General features: G+C 42.5%; 1 non-coding gene across 1 annotated transcript; it reads right to left on the bottom strand.

The window, feature by feature from the left end:
* Positions 1 to 5,833: 5,833 nt before the first annotated feature.
* On the bottom strand, positions 5,834 to 5,939 carry LOC140804084 (small nucleolar RNA R71). The gene has a single exon (XR_012112043.1). It is a non-coding gene; the product is annotated as a small nucleolar RNA R71 (small nucleolar RNA).
* Between the last annotated feature and the right edge of the window lie 7,362 nt (positions 5,940 to 13,301).

The following is a 13,301-nucleotide window of genomic DNA, read 5'->3' as shown; positions in this document are numbered from 1 at the left end:
GCATTGAGTCGGAAGAACCCCGGAAAAGTGAGTTTATCGTCATTATCAGTGCAACCAAGTCTCCAAGAGACCATCAAACTAAAACAAAAGCAAGACACCAATATTTTCAAGATAAAGGAACAAATTCAGGAAGGAAAGATTCCAGAATTTCAAATTGATAAAGATGGTATTCTTTGGATGAAAGGGCGATTGTACGTGCCAAACATCGATGGAATTCGAGAAGAGGTGATGGCCGAGGCACATAAATCAAGATTTTCAGTACATCCAGGAAGCACCAAGATGTACGGAGATTTGAAAAATAACTACTGGTGGAATGGAATGAAGAAAGACGTAGCGGTCTTTGTTGCAAAGTGTTTAGTCTGTCAACAAGTCAAGGCGGAACATCAGCGACCTGGAGGGCTTCTGCAGCCATTAGAAATACCCGAGTGGAAGTGGGATAATATCTCCATGGACTTTGTAGTCGGGTTACCAAAATCAAGGCAGGGTCATGACGGAATCTGGGTGATCATTGACAGGTTAACCAAGTCTGCCCATTTCTTGCCAGTACGGATGAATTATAACTTGGATAAGTTAGCTACCCTGTATATGGATAATATAGTAAGACTGCATGGGGTACCGGCAAGTATATTGTCTGATAGAGATCCAAGATTCGTTTCAAGATTTTGGAAAAGTTTTCAAAAGGCCATGGGAACCAAAGTTACGCTCAGCACGGCCTATCATCCTCAGACCGACGGTCAAACTGAGAGGACAATTCAGACCCTTGAAGACATGTTGAGGGCATGTGCATTGGATTTTCATGGAAATTGGAGTGAGCAGTTACCGTTGATAGAGTTTGCCTACAATAATAGTTACCACAGTAGCATCGAAATGGCTCCGTACGAGGCACTGTATGGTCGAAAATGTAGATCGCCCTTATACTGGGATGAAGTCGGAGAAAAAGCTATCACCGGGCCAGAGCTCATTCAAATAACTGTCGATAAAGTAGCCATAATCAAAGAGAGACTCAAGGCAGCTCAGGATAGACAAAAGAGTTGGGCTGATTTGAAAAGAAGGCCTTTGGAACTAGAAATCGGAGGAAAAGCGTACGTCAAAGTTTCTCCCATGAAAGGAGTGGTTCGGTTCAGCAAATCCGGCAAGTTGAACCCAAGATATGTGGGACCGTTCGAAATACTGGATAAAGTGGGAACATTGGCTTATCAATTGGCGTTACCGCCTGAGATGTCCAGAATACATAACGTTTTCCACATCTCACAACTACGAAAATATGTCCCGGACCCGAACCATGTACTTAAAGTTACGCCTCTAATGATCGAAGGTAATCTGAACGAAGAACTCAAATATGAAGAAGTCCCTATCCGAATAGTGGACACTAAAGACCAAGTGTTGAGACACCGGACCATCCCCTATGTCAAGATACAGTGGTCAAACCATACTGAAAGAGAGGCAACTTGGGAACTCGAAGAAAAGATGCGGTCACAATACCCTCAACTATTTGAATGAACAAGTTAATGCAAGTTTCGAGGACGAAACTTTCAATAAGACGGGAGGGATGTGAGAACCCGAAAATTTCGACCGAAGTAAATCAAGTAAGTGATATAAAAATGATTCAGTAATTTTTGATTCAATTAAACTACTTGAATAATAATTTAAATCTCATCAAACTTAGCTTGAGAAAGTAGATTCTAAGCTTGGGGATTAGCTCAACAAGAGGCCAATCTACAAGTAACCGTATCCATTGAAGAGTTTTCGCGGGAGGAGTAAAACCCCAGCTCAAGGACGCAAACTTCCAGCTCGAGGAAGCTCAACCAAGCTTGTCCTAACAAGACTATAAAGGGAGCTAAAATGAGAGCTAAAAGCTTTGGACAAATTAAAGATGCAAGAGATGGCTTTTGAGTAAACCAAAAAGGGAGCTAAGGGCTTGAGCTAAGGGAAGGACAAATTCATGGTGTAAGAAATAACCATTGAGATTATCAAGGTGACTCATGGGGATTATCAAAGCAATTAGTGCCTTTCTTGATCTCCAAGGGATCGGCCACTATGCTAGATGAAGGGTCATTCTTTGGCCTATAAATAGAAGACACCATGCCATGCAAAACCTTGCAATCACCAAGCCAAAAATATTCGGCCACTTCCCCATCCACTCTTCAAAAATTTTCGGTCCTCCCCCATCCCACATAAGTCACGGCCGAAATAAAGAGAAGCGAAGGAAATCCTGTTCGTGCAATCAGAAGTTGCAATTCTGCGTCACAGTGCTGCCCGATCGAAGACTACATTCGCCAAAGACACGCCGAAGTGCTGCCGAAATTTTGAGAAGGAAGCTTCACTCAAAAATCTACAAGTAAGTGGGCTTTTGAATATGTACTTCAATTCTATTTTTAAACTTGATATGAAATAATGTGACATGCATGCTAGTGTGTCATTTTCAAAAATCAGTGTGGATAAACTTTAAAATTTCGATCGATTATTCTTTTTGTACTTCGAATTTCTTGGTTCCGCTGTGTCAGTATGAACAACTTTGAAATCTGAATATCTATAAAGTTCTGTCTATGACTTCTGAATTCTGTTTTCACTGTTACGAGTCAATTTGAAATGGGACGAGAATTGTAATTCTGTCTGGCCCCCATTGGTGGGTATAAAACCATGTTCTGTCTGGCCCCCATTGGTGGGTATAAAACCATGTTCTGGCCTCACCCCTTAGAGGACTAACATATTGGGGACAATTTGACCATGAATATGAGATGAGTAACAGTGTTATGTTCTGTCTGTTCTGATTGTTCTGTTCCGAATAGAAATGATCTGTATAGCTTCTGTTTATGTTCTGAATCATTTGATAAGTTCTGTCTCTTATTCGATTCGTTTCCGTTGTGTCAAGTTAAGAATATTAAGCTTTGAAAGAGAATGTTTTAAGAAAACTAAGTTCTATATGTATCTTTGGAATCGATCGACCCCCACTTGCTGAGTGTTTTCCCAAAACACTCACCCCTTACAAATTTCAGATAAGAACGAGGAACAACTGAATGAGGAAGAGCAAGATGCCTTCTGGGGTTGGTGAATCAGAGATCAAGATCAGAATTCAACATTTTACTTTTCTTTCGTTTCCGCTATTAGAAACTCTGATGTATTTTATTCCTTTGTCATTGTAAGACAATATTTCATTTATGAAAAAAGACTGGTTTGATTTGATACGAGGCTTTATTGTTTTCAATTTAATTGTTAAACAATGCCGGATGTCACCGATGCTTCGGACTCGGGGCGTGACACCTTTCTTTTCCTAGGTACTGTATCCTTCGAACCAATCGGTCGACCACGTTTCTGGCGTATTTTAGATTCATTTGGGGGTGAAGTATTAGATGGTCCTGTAGGGACATCGATCTTCACTGGAGTATTCTCCACTTGTATGTGTGACTTTGATACATTTTTTGTATTAACAAAAGCATCGGGCAATTCATTAGCAATTCTTTGCAAGTGAATGATCCTTCCAACTTCTTGATCACATTGATTGTTTCGGGGATCATAATGTGATATAATGTTTTCTCATTCCAACAAATTTTTCGTTGTTCTTCTGGATACAATTTTGCTCTTCCCAGTGTTGGAAAATCACTTTCATCAAAATGACAGTCTGCAAATCTTGCGGTAAACAAGTCGCCTGTTAATGGCTCCAAATATCTAATGATAGAAGGTGAGTCATATCCCATATAAATTCCAAGTCTACGTTGTGGACCCATGATAGGTGGTGTTTTTACGTGTTTATTGCATTAGTTTTAGTTGTGTTTGCATTGTGCATGCATGCATTTCATCTACATTTTGTTCATTTTAGAGTAATCATTGGCATTTTATCATGTCTCACTCGTGTGTGGTGAATCTGCAGGAAAAATGGTCGGAAAGCGGAGAAAAATGTGGAATCCAAGAAGTTGGACAGAATACTTGGCGCCCGAGCGGTAGAAATTTACCGCCCGGGCGCCACAGAAGACCAGCCGAGGAAACAAGACAGAACAAATCACCGCCCGAGCGCGAGAAGGTGTCTTCGGAAGCCATCGTTACAGAAAGTTGGCGCCCGAGCGGTACTTTTATACCGCCCGGGCGTGAAGAAGACAAAGGGCCAAGATAGAGAGTGTGGCGCTCGAGCGGTACTTTTCTACCGCCCGAGCGCCGCCTATTTTTGGAAAATTTTGGACGCGATTTCCTACCTTATTTTGGATGGGGGTTGCTATGGAAAGGGGTTGGTCGACTTTTGAAGATTAAGCAGACAGATTTGGAGAGCAAAAAAGGATTTTTGGGGGAGAGCTTTTGCACTTGGATTGAAGATTCGACAGTTTCCGGGCATCGTTCTTCGCAGATTTCGTCACGCCTAGTATTTCTAGTTTATTTTTCTTTGTTTAAACATTGTTTTGCTTATTTTAATTATGAATTCTAGTAGCTAACTTTCATATTTGTTGGGATTGAAGGGGATCCTACCCCAAACTTTTAGTTGATTAATTTATATTTTGAGTTGTGCGTTGCTCTTGATTGTATTACGATTTTTATTGTGTCGTTTGAGCGTAGCTAACTCTTACGACAATTTTATATCACGAGTGAGTTCGAGAGAATAACTAGTGATAGGATCGAGTAGTATAATCTGCGGATCTACAATTTGCATAGACATATGAAATTGGATACGTGCCGATAGTCATAGTCCTTAGGGTCGAAAACTAGGGGATTTCATCAATCGAAATGTGGTTCATTCTTGATAAATGATTAAAGACATTTAATTACTTCTTTGAGTGAATTAGTTTGGCATAGCTCGAGAGAGTGTGTTCAATTGAATAGGAAATCCTGTCGGAAGCGTAGAACACAATCGAACGAATTAATTAATTAATAAAGGGTAGGTGAACCAGAAGTCCCAACAAATTCTTTTATCATTTGAAATTTAATCCATTGGTTTAGCATTCATATTTTATCATTTAATCGCTGAACTTGTTTATTTAATTTTCTTGCATTTTAGTAGTTATAAACAAACAATCAAATTTCGTCGCTAAAGTTTTAATAACTAAAATAATAATTGTTAAATACAGTCTCCAGTGGAACGATACTCGTATTCATATACACTATACTATTACTTGACATCGTGCACTTGCGATTTATTTTGAGCATACAAAATCATATTTTCATTGGGGATTTTACTGTGCAAGTTTTGCTCGATCAAGTTTTTGGCGCCGTTGCCGGGGACTGTTAATCTACAATTATATTTTTAGTTATTTTCTTTAGTGTATTTTATTTTTACCGAACTAACACTCTATATTTTAATTCAGATATCTCTTCCGGTGCATGCCAAAGTCACTTGACTTGGAGCCTGAGTGTGACCCTGAAATTGAAAGGACTTTCCGCAGGCGAAGACAACAGCAAAGACTTAAGGAACTGATGGAGAGGCACGAGCCAGAGCAGGAGGCGGAGCGCCAAAACGAGAGACGAATTGAGATGCCACGCCGCATACCCATGTTAGAGTATGCCCAGCCTTCTTTGGATGGTGCACGCCCCAGCATTGTGAGGCCGATTGTGCGGGCAAACCAATTCGAAATAAAACCAGCCATTATCCAGATGATTCAGAACACCGTCCAATTTGGAGGAACTGCTGTGGACGATCCAAACACACACATCGCGGATTTTCTTGAGATTTGCGATACTTTTAAATTTAATGGAGTTTCTGATGATGCTGTTAGACTGCGTTTATTTCCTTTCTCTTTGCGTGATAAAGCTAAAGCTTGGTTGAATTGTTTACCTGTAGGTTCGATAGCTACATGGGAGGACATGGCGAAGGCGTTTCTCATCAAATACTTTCCTCCATCGAAGACCATGAAGCTGCGGGCAGACATCACAAAATTTGCTCAGTTCGATCAAGAGTCACTATATGAGGCATGGGAGCGTTTCAAAGACCTATTACGAAGATGCCCACATCACGAGTTGCCACTTGGGTTAGTCGTTCAAACCTTCTATTATGGCTTGCTTACTCCTAATCGTACTATGATAGATGCTGCTGCTTGTGGAAATCTATTGAGAAAAACTGCTGAGGAAGGGTATGAGCTACTGGAGGAGATGGCTGCTAGCAGTTATCACCCTCAATCTGACAGGAACAATCAGCGGAGAAGTGCAGGGATTCACCAGGTAACTGATTTATCTGCTATTACTGCACAACTTGATGTGTTAAACAGGAAACTGGATGGCTTGAACATGGGTGGCACGGCTATGCGTTTGCAAGAGGTATTCTGTGAGAAATGTGGGGGTGAGCACTATGTGAAAGACTGTCAAGATGACAATCTATTCTATGTGCCCGAAGGAGCACCGGTACATCAAGTGGGAGTCCAAAACCGCCCAAGGCATGACCCTTATTCGAACACATACAATCCTGGGTGGAGGCAACATCTTAACTTCTCATGGGACGGTCAAAACAGTCAAACTAGACCGCAAGGAGGACAACAATATGGCAAACAACCAATGTACAGATCCGATCCTCCTAGAGAAGAAAAGTCCAACTTGGAGCAAATGATGTCTAAGTTTATTTCATCCACTGAAACTAGACTTCAAAATCAAGATGCGTCGATTAAGGGGCTCGAAACTCAGATTGGGCAATTGGCCAAGATGATAGCAAATCGAGAGCCGGGCACCTTGCCAAGCAACACCGAAACTAATCCAAAAGAGCAAGTGAAGGCCATTGAGTTGAAGAGTGGAAAGATTTTGGAGCCTAGAGAGAAAGAGAAAAGTCAAGTATCGGATGAGCATGCTGAGGCGTCAAAAGGTAAGTCATCTAACTCTACACCAGCACCCACGGCACATCCTAAGATTGTTATCCCCCCGCCTTTCCCAGCAGCATTGAAAAAGGCAAAACTAGATGCACAATTCGGTAAATTTCTTGAGGTGTTTAAAAAATTGCATATCAATATTCCCTTTGCCGATGCTTTAATGCAAATGCCTAGTTATGCCAAATTCTTAAAGGACATCTTAGCTAACAAGCGAAAATTGGAGGATCACATGACAGTGAACTTGACTGAGAGTTGCTCTGCTTTGGTGCAAAACAAAATCCCACCGAAACTAAAAGACCCAGGGAGTTTTTCTATCCCTTGCATGATTGGTGATGTTGTTTTTCGTAAAGCGTTGTGTGATCTTGGTGCAAGTATTAATCTGATGCCCTTATCTGTTTTCAGGAAACTCGGATTAGGAGAGCCTAAGCCGACGAGGATGTCTTTACAACTGGCTGACAGGTCTGTCAAGTACCCCCGCGGAGTGATTGAGGATGTGCTAGTGAAAGTGGACAAATTCATTTTCCCTGCGGACTTCGTGGTGCTTGATATGGAGGAGGATGCGGAGATGCCTCTGATTTTGGGTAGACCGTTCCTTGCAACTGGCAAGGCACTGATTGATGTGCAAGATGGGAAGTTGAAACTGAGAGTGGGCGAGGATGAGATTACTTTCGATGTTTTTCATGCACTTAAGCACACACTGCATTCTGATAGTTGTTTTAGAATTGATGCTTTGGACTCTCTTGTGTCTCATTATGTGCAGGATACTTTTAGGGACCCGGTGGAGGCCACTATCACCACTGAAATGGGAAAAGAGGAATTGGATGAAGAGAAAGCTGAAATCGTGGCACACTTGAATGCCAACCATCCATGGAAAAAGCCGATGAGGATGCGACTGGAGGATCTAGGAGAACGAAGAGATTTGACCCCTCAAAGGTCAAGCATCGAGGAGCCACCCACACTTGAGCTAAAGTCGTTGCCTCCACACCTCAAGTACGTTTACTTAGGTGAGAATACCACATTACCTGTCATTATTTCTGCCGCTTTGACAGATGTGATGGAAGCCAAACTAGTGGAGGTTCTAAAAGCGCACAAGGGCGCATTTGCATGGAAGGTGGCGGATATCAAAGGGATCAATCCCTCAGTCTGCATGCACAAGATATTGATGGAAGACAAGTACTCACCTCTTGTGCAACCTCAGCGAAGATTGAATCCTAAGATGCAAGAGGTAGTGAAAGCTGAGACGATTAAGCTTCTCGATGCAGGTATTATCTATCCTATATCTGATAGTGCATGGGTAAGTCCTGTTCAATGTGTGCCAAAGAAGGGTGGTATTACTGTGATTACAAATGATAAGAATGAACTAATACCCACCAGGACTGTCACGGGATGGTGTGTATGCATTGACTATAGGAAATTGAATGATGCCACCCGAAAAGACCACTTTCCCCTCCCTTTTATTGATCAAATGCTTGAGAGGTTAGCGGGTCATGAGTTTTATTGTTTTCTAGATGGGTATTCTGGGTATAACCAAATCATGATTGCGCCCGAGGACCAAGAGAAAACCACTTTCACTTGTCCTTATGGCACTTTTGCTTTTAGAAGAATGCCCTTTGGTTTGTGTAATGCACCCGCCACCTTTCAACGTTGCATGACCGCTATATTCCATGATATGATAGAAACTTTTCTTGAAATATTTATGGATGATTTCTCTATTTTCGGACCGTCTTTTGATGACTGTTTGCAGAACTTGCAGGTGGTGTTGATGAGATGCGAGGAAACCAACTTGGTGCTCAATTGGGAAAAGTGCCATTTCATGGTACAAGAGGGCATTGTCCTAGGGCACAAGATTTCGGAGCACGGGATAGAGGTGGACAAGGCGAAAGTGGAAGTCATCAAGAAGTTACCACCTCCGGCGTCCATAAAGGGAGTTAGAAGTTTTCTAGGCCACGCCGGTTTTTATCGGCGTTTCATAAAAGATTTTTCAAAAATTGCAAAACCTCTCTCTTCTTTACTTATGAAAGATGTGCCATTTGATTTCACTTCTGACTGTTTACAGGCATATGAGAATCTGAAGGAGCGCTTGGTGACGGCTCCTGTCTTGGTGGCACCGGATTGGGATCTACCTTTCGAGATAATGTGCAACGCCAGCGACACTGCAGTGGGGGCCGTGCTTGGCCAGCGACAAAACAAGGTATTTCATACAATCTACTATGCAAGTAAGACCTTAGATGAGGCTCAATTAAATTACGCAACAACTAAGAAGGAATTACTAGCCGTAGTGTTTGCACTTGAAAAATTTCATTCATACCTTGTTTTGTCCAAAATAATTGTTTTCACTGATCATTCGGCCCTCAAATATTTACTTGCTAAAAAAGATGCAAAGCCACGCTTACTTCGGTGGATATTATTGTTGCAAGAGTTTGATTTAGAGATCAAGGACAAGAAGGGTGTTGAGAATGTGGTAGCAGATCATTTGTCTAGATTAGAGTGTATTTGTAATGATTCTGTTGAGCATGCTATCAATGATTGGTTCCCGGATGAGCAACTATTTGAGGTGAGAAATTGTCCATGGTATGCAAATTTCGCTAACTATCTTGTCACAGGCACACCTCCACCAAACCTATCTTTTCACCAACGAAAGAAATTCTTTTCTGACGTGAAATACTATTTTTGGGAGGAACCGTTCTTGTTTAAGATTTGTGCAGATTCCATGATAAGACGGTGTGTTGCGGAGGAAGAGTTTTATAAGATTCTCAACCATTGCCATGATCGTGAGGTAGGTGGTCACTTTGGACCAACGAGGACGGCATCTAAGGTACTCGAATGTGGCTTTTATTGGCCAACCCTCTTTAAAGATGCTCGTTCTTATGTGCTACATTGTGATAAATGCCAACGGTCAGGTAACATCTCTAACCGTCACGAAATGCCTTTAAATAATATCATTGAGTGTGAGGTTTTTGATGTATGGGGGATAGATTTCATGGGACCGTTTCCCAGTTCTTTCACGAAAAAATACATTTTGGTGGCGGTGGATTATGTGTCTAAGTGGGTAGAGGCGGAAGCATACGCCACTAATGATGCTCAAGTGGTTCTAAAATTTTTGAAGAAAAACATTTTTAACCGCTTTGGAACACCACGAGCAATCATTAGTGATGGTGGTACTCATTTTTGCAACAAACTCTTTGAAAAACTTTTGAGCAAATATGGTGTCACACATAAAATCTCTACCCCTTATCACCCACAGACGAGTGGTCAAGTGGAAGTGTCGAATCGTGAGATTAAGCGAATTTTGGAGAAAGTAGTAGGTGTCAGTAGGAAAGATTGGTCGGTGAGATTAGATGATGCTCTTTGGGCGTATAGGATTGCTTTCAAAACACCTATAGGCACTACACCGTATAGGCTTTTGTTTGGTAAAGCATGTCATCTACCTGTTGAGTTAGAGAATCGAGCATACTGGGCCACAAAAGCGCTAAACTTTAATTTTACTGATGCAGGTGAACAACGTTTGCTTCAGTTGGACCAATTGGAGGAGTTCCGGAATTTGGCTTACGATCTTGCACTGTCTTACAAGGAAAAAACCAAAAAGGCGCATGACAAGAGAATCATCGAGAGAGAGTTTAAGGAGGGTGAAAGTGTTCTGCTCTACAACTCCCGGTTGCGCTTGTTTCCCGGTAAATTGAAGTCGCGATGGTCCGGTCCATTCGTGATCTCGAAAGTTCATCCATCGGGAGCTGTCGAATTGAAAGATGGGAAGGACGGGACATTCACGGTCAATGCCCAGCGCCTCAAGCACTACATGGGTGGCACAGTTGAGCCACAACTTGGAATCACACGGTTCCGAGATCATCCGAACTGAGACGGACCGACAGTCAAGCTCTCGACTATAAATTGAGAACTATTTTTTCTTTCCCTTCATCTTGCATTCAATTTGACTTTAGTGTTATTTCATGTTTTTATTCAAAAAAAAAAAAAAAATTGTGTGATTCGGGACAGAAAGTTGGCGCTCGGGCGGTATTTTTGTACCGCTCGAGCGCGCAACTCACTTTGGATTCCAGACGGTTGGCGCTCGAGCGGTAACTTTTTACCGCTCGAGCGCGACCGCTTTAATAAGCGCGAATTCCCCTTTCCCCTTCCCATTCTGCACGAAATTTCCCAAATTACTCCTCTCAATCCCTAACCCCCTCTCACTCTCCTCTCATCTTCTTGCAGGCAATCTCTCCTACCATCAAGACTCAAGCATCGTGGGCAAGCTCATCCTTCGGAATTCAAGCGTCATCTTCTCCGATTTCCCCAAAATCTCTCTCATCCACTACTATGGCTCCAAAGAAGAAACAAAGAGGTACTTCCACTTCTTCCTCTTCTTCGACTTTTGATAGGCATCGCTTTGTTAGTGAAGAAGCTCGGGCCAGGTATGAGCATGCCAAGATGAATAGAAATCCGATAGTAGAGAGGAGATTTAGAAAAGAAACTGCCGATAGGCACCTAGGACCTCGGATAGAATTGGAACGGCGCCGATGGGAAACTTTTTCCAATCATCCTAAGGCGGCGGTAGTTTCGGTGGTGCGTGAATTTTACGCGAATGCTGTGGAGGGGAGAAATGGGACGGTGTTTGTTCGAGGTGTACACGTCCCGTGTGACTCGGCAACTATCAATGCACTGTTGGAAACGACGGAGGTCGACAACTCTCGTTTTGAGGCTTTAGCTGCTGACCCGAACTATGACTTGATTATCACCGCACTATGCCATCCGGGTGCGGGTGCGATGTGGAAACCAGTGGGCGGACCGCCGAGCTGTTTCGACGAGAAATTCTTGACCGTTGACGCTGCCATGTGGTACTTATTTGTAGCCCGACGGATGATGCCGGTCTCGCATAAGAGCGAGGTCCAAAAGGAACGAGCGGTTCTCCTTTTTGCGTTAACTCACGGCTACGACGTGAATGTGGGCACACTTATCTACTCTCAAATCATGTTGTGTGCTCGCAACAGTCACGTCGGCCTATTCTTCCCGACAATTATCTCCGAGTTGTGTGCCCGGGCGGGAGTTCTATTCCGGGACGACGAGGAGTGGATTCAACCCATGAAGCCGATTACCATCGAAGACGATAAGCGAAAGTATGCGAAGCGACATATTGACTTCCCCACTAAGGAGGAAAATTTAGGTGTCTCTAGCGCCGCCGCTCCACGCCGCCGTCCACCACCACCCCGCCGGCGAACTCACACCGATATGATGGCCGAGAATCTCGCCTTCCAAACGCATCAAGGGCAGTTCAACTCGTATGTCACCGACCATCTGTCTCACATTGACTCCATGATGCGATCGCTGCTTGTGCAAGGGGGCGTTGACCCATCGACCGTGCCGCCGTCTCCGCTACCTCCTCCCCCATTCCAGTTCCAGTATGATTATTACCAGCACGGGGGTGCCGCCGGAGTGCAACCGCCGGAACATGACGAGGATGAGCCTTGATCAGGGGAGTTTACTGTTTCCCCTGCTTCGCAATTTTTTTCCCTTTACCGCTTTTCTGTTTTTCTTTCTTATCATTGTTTCCGTCTTGCATGTTTATTACCTTTCATGTTTATTTAGTCTGCATTTGGGTTTGCATATTTGTGTTTGCATGTCTATGTTTGCATTTCCATTCATGAGTTGTTTTATTTTTAATGTCTGTTTCGTTTTGTGCAATGAGGGCATTGCACAACTCTAGTATGAGGGGGGGTAGATTGTTATGGTTGCTTAGTTATTCGTTGCATTTATGTTGTCTAGTGTCGTTTATGGTGAGAAGACATAATTTATGCGCCAATGATGATGTTGAACTGATAATATACAAAAATATTGCGTGGGTCACTTCATGAATGATACTCTTGATTGTTAAAACATGAATTTTGGTACAAATTTTGAACTTTTTGAGCACATATGTGTGGGGACTAAATTTTGTAGGAAGAATGGTGACATTTAATGGTCTTGTGTGTTAACTTGAAAGACATCATGTATGAGTTGATTTGGCATGTAAACCCGTGGAAATAAGTCACTGATTGAGACCTTGAATAGAGAATTTGATTTGCCTTGAACTTTACATATACCTCCTTTTCAATGCACTAAATTCAAATATCTTACTCCTAACCAGCTATAATCCAAAGTCATGTATTCTTAGCCTAGGGAGTACATGTGTGAAAATTGTGCATCAACATGTTGAAATAAAAAAGTTTCTTGCAAAAAGAACTTTGAGCGAAAAAGAAAAAGGAGATGTAAGGTGAGGGGGGAGCCGAAATAAAAGGAATGAAAATCTATTCCTAGGCTAAAAGTTGGAGATGTAAGGAGACGAGGAAAGTCAGACGAAAAGTCTTGACAAGTGCACAATGAAAATGATCGGTGTACTCCCAACTTTTAGCCACTTGAGCTTACTTTCCTTCTTTTCGACACCCTTGTCTGCATTTAAGAATTTAATAAAGTTCAAATGATGGTTAGTGATGAATGGACACGGGGGTGCATGCTAGTGAGACTTGTATTGAAGTGTTAATTGAGTGATTCGCATGA

Source organism: Primulina eburnea, chromosome 10 (genome assembly GCF_022965805.1).
Source record: "Primulina eburnea isolate SZY01 chromosome 10, ASM2296580v1, whole genome shotgun sequence".
NCBI lineage: Eukaryota > Viridiplantae > Streptophyta > Magnoliopsida > Lamiales > Gesneriaceae > Primulina > Primulina eburnea.
This window is presented reverse-complemented; position numbering and strand designations above follow the sequence as displayed.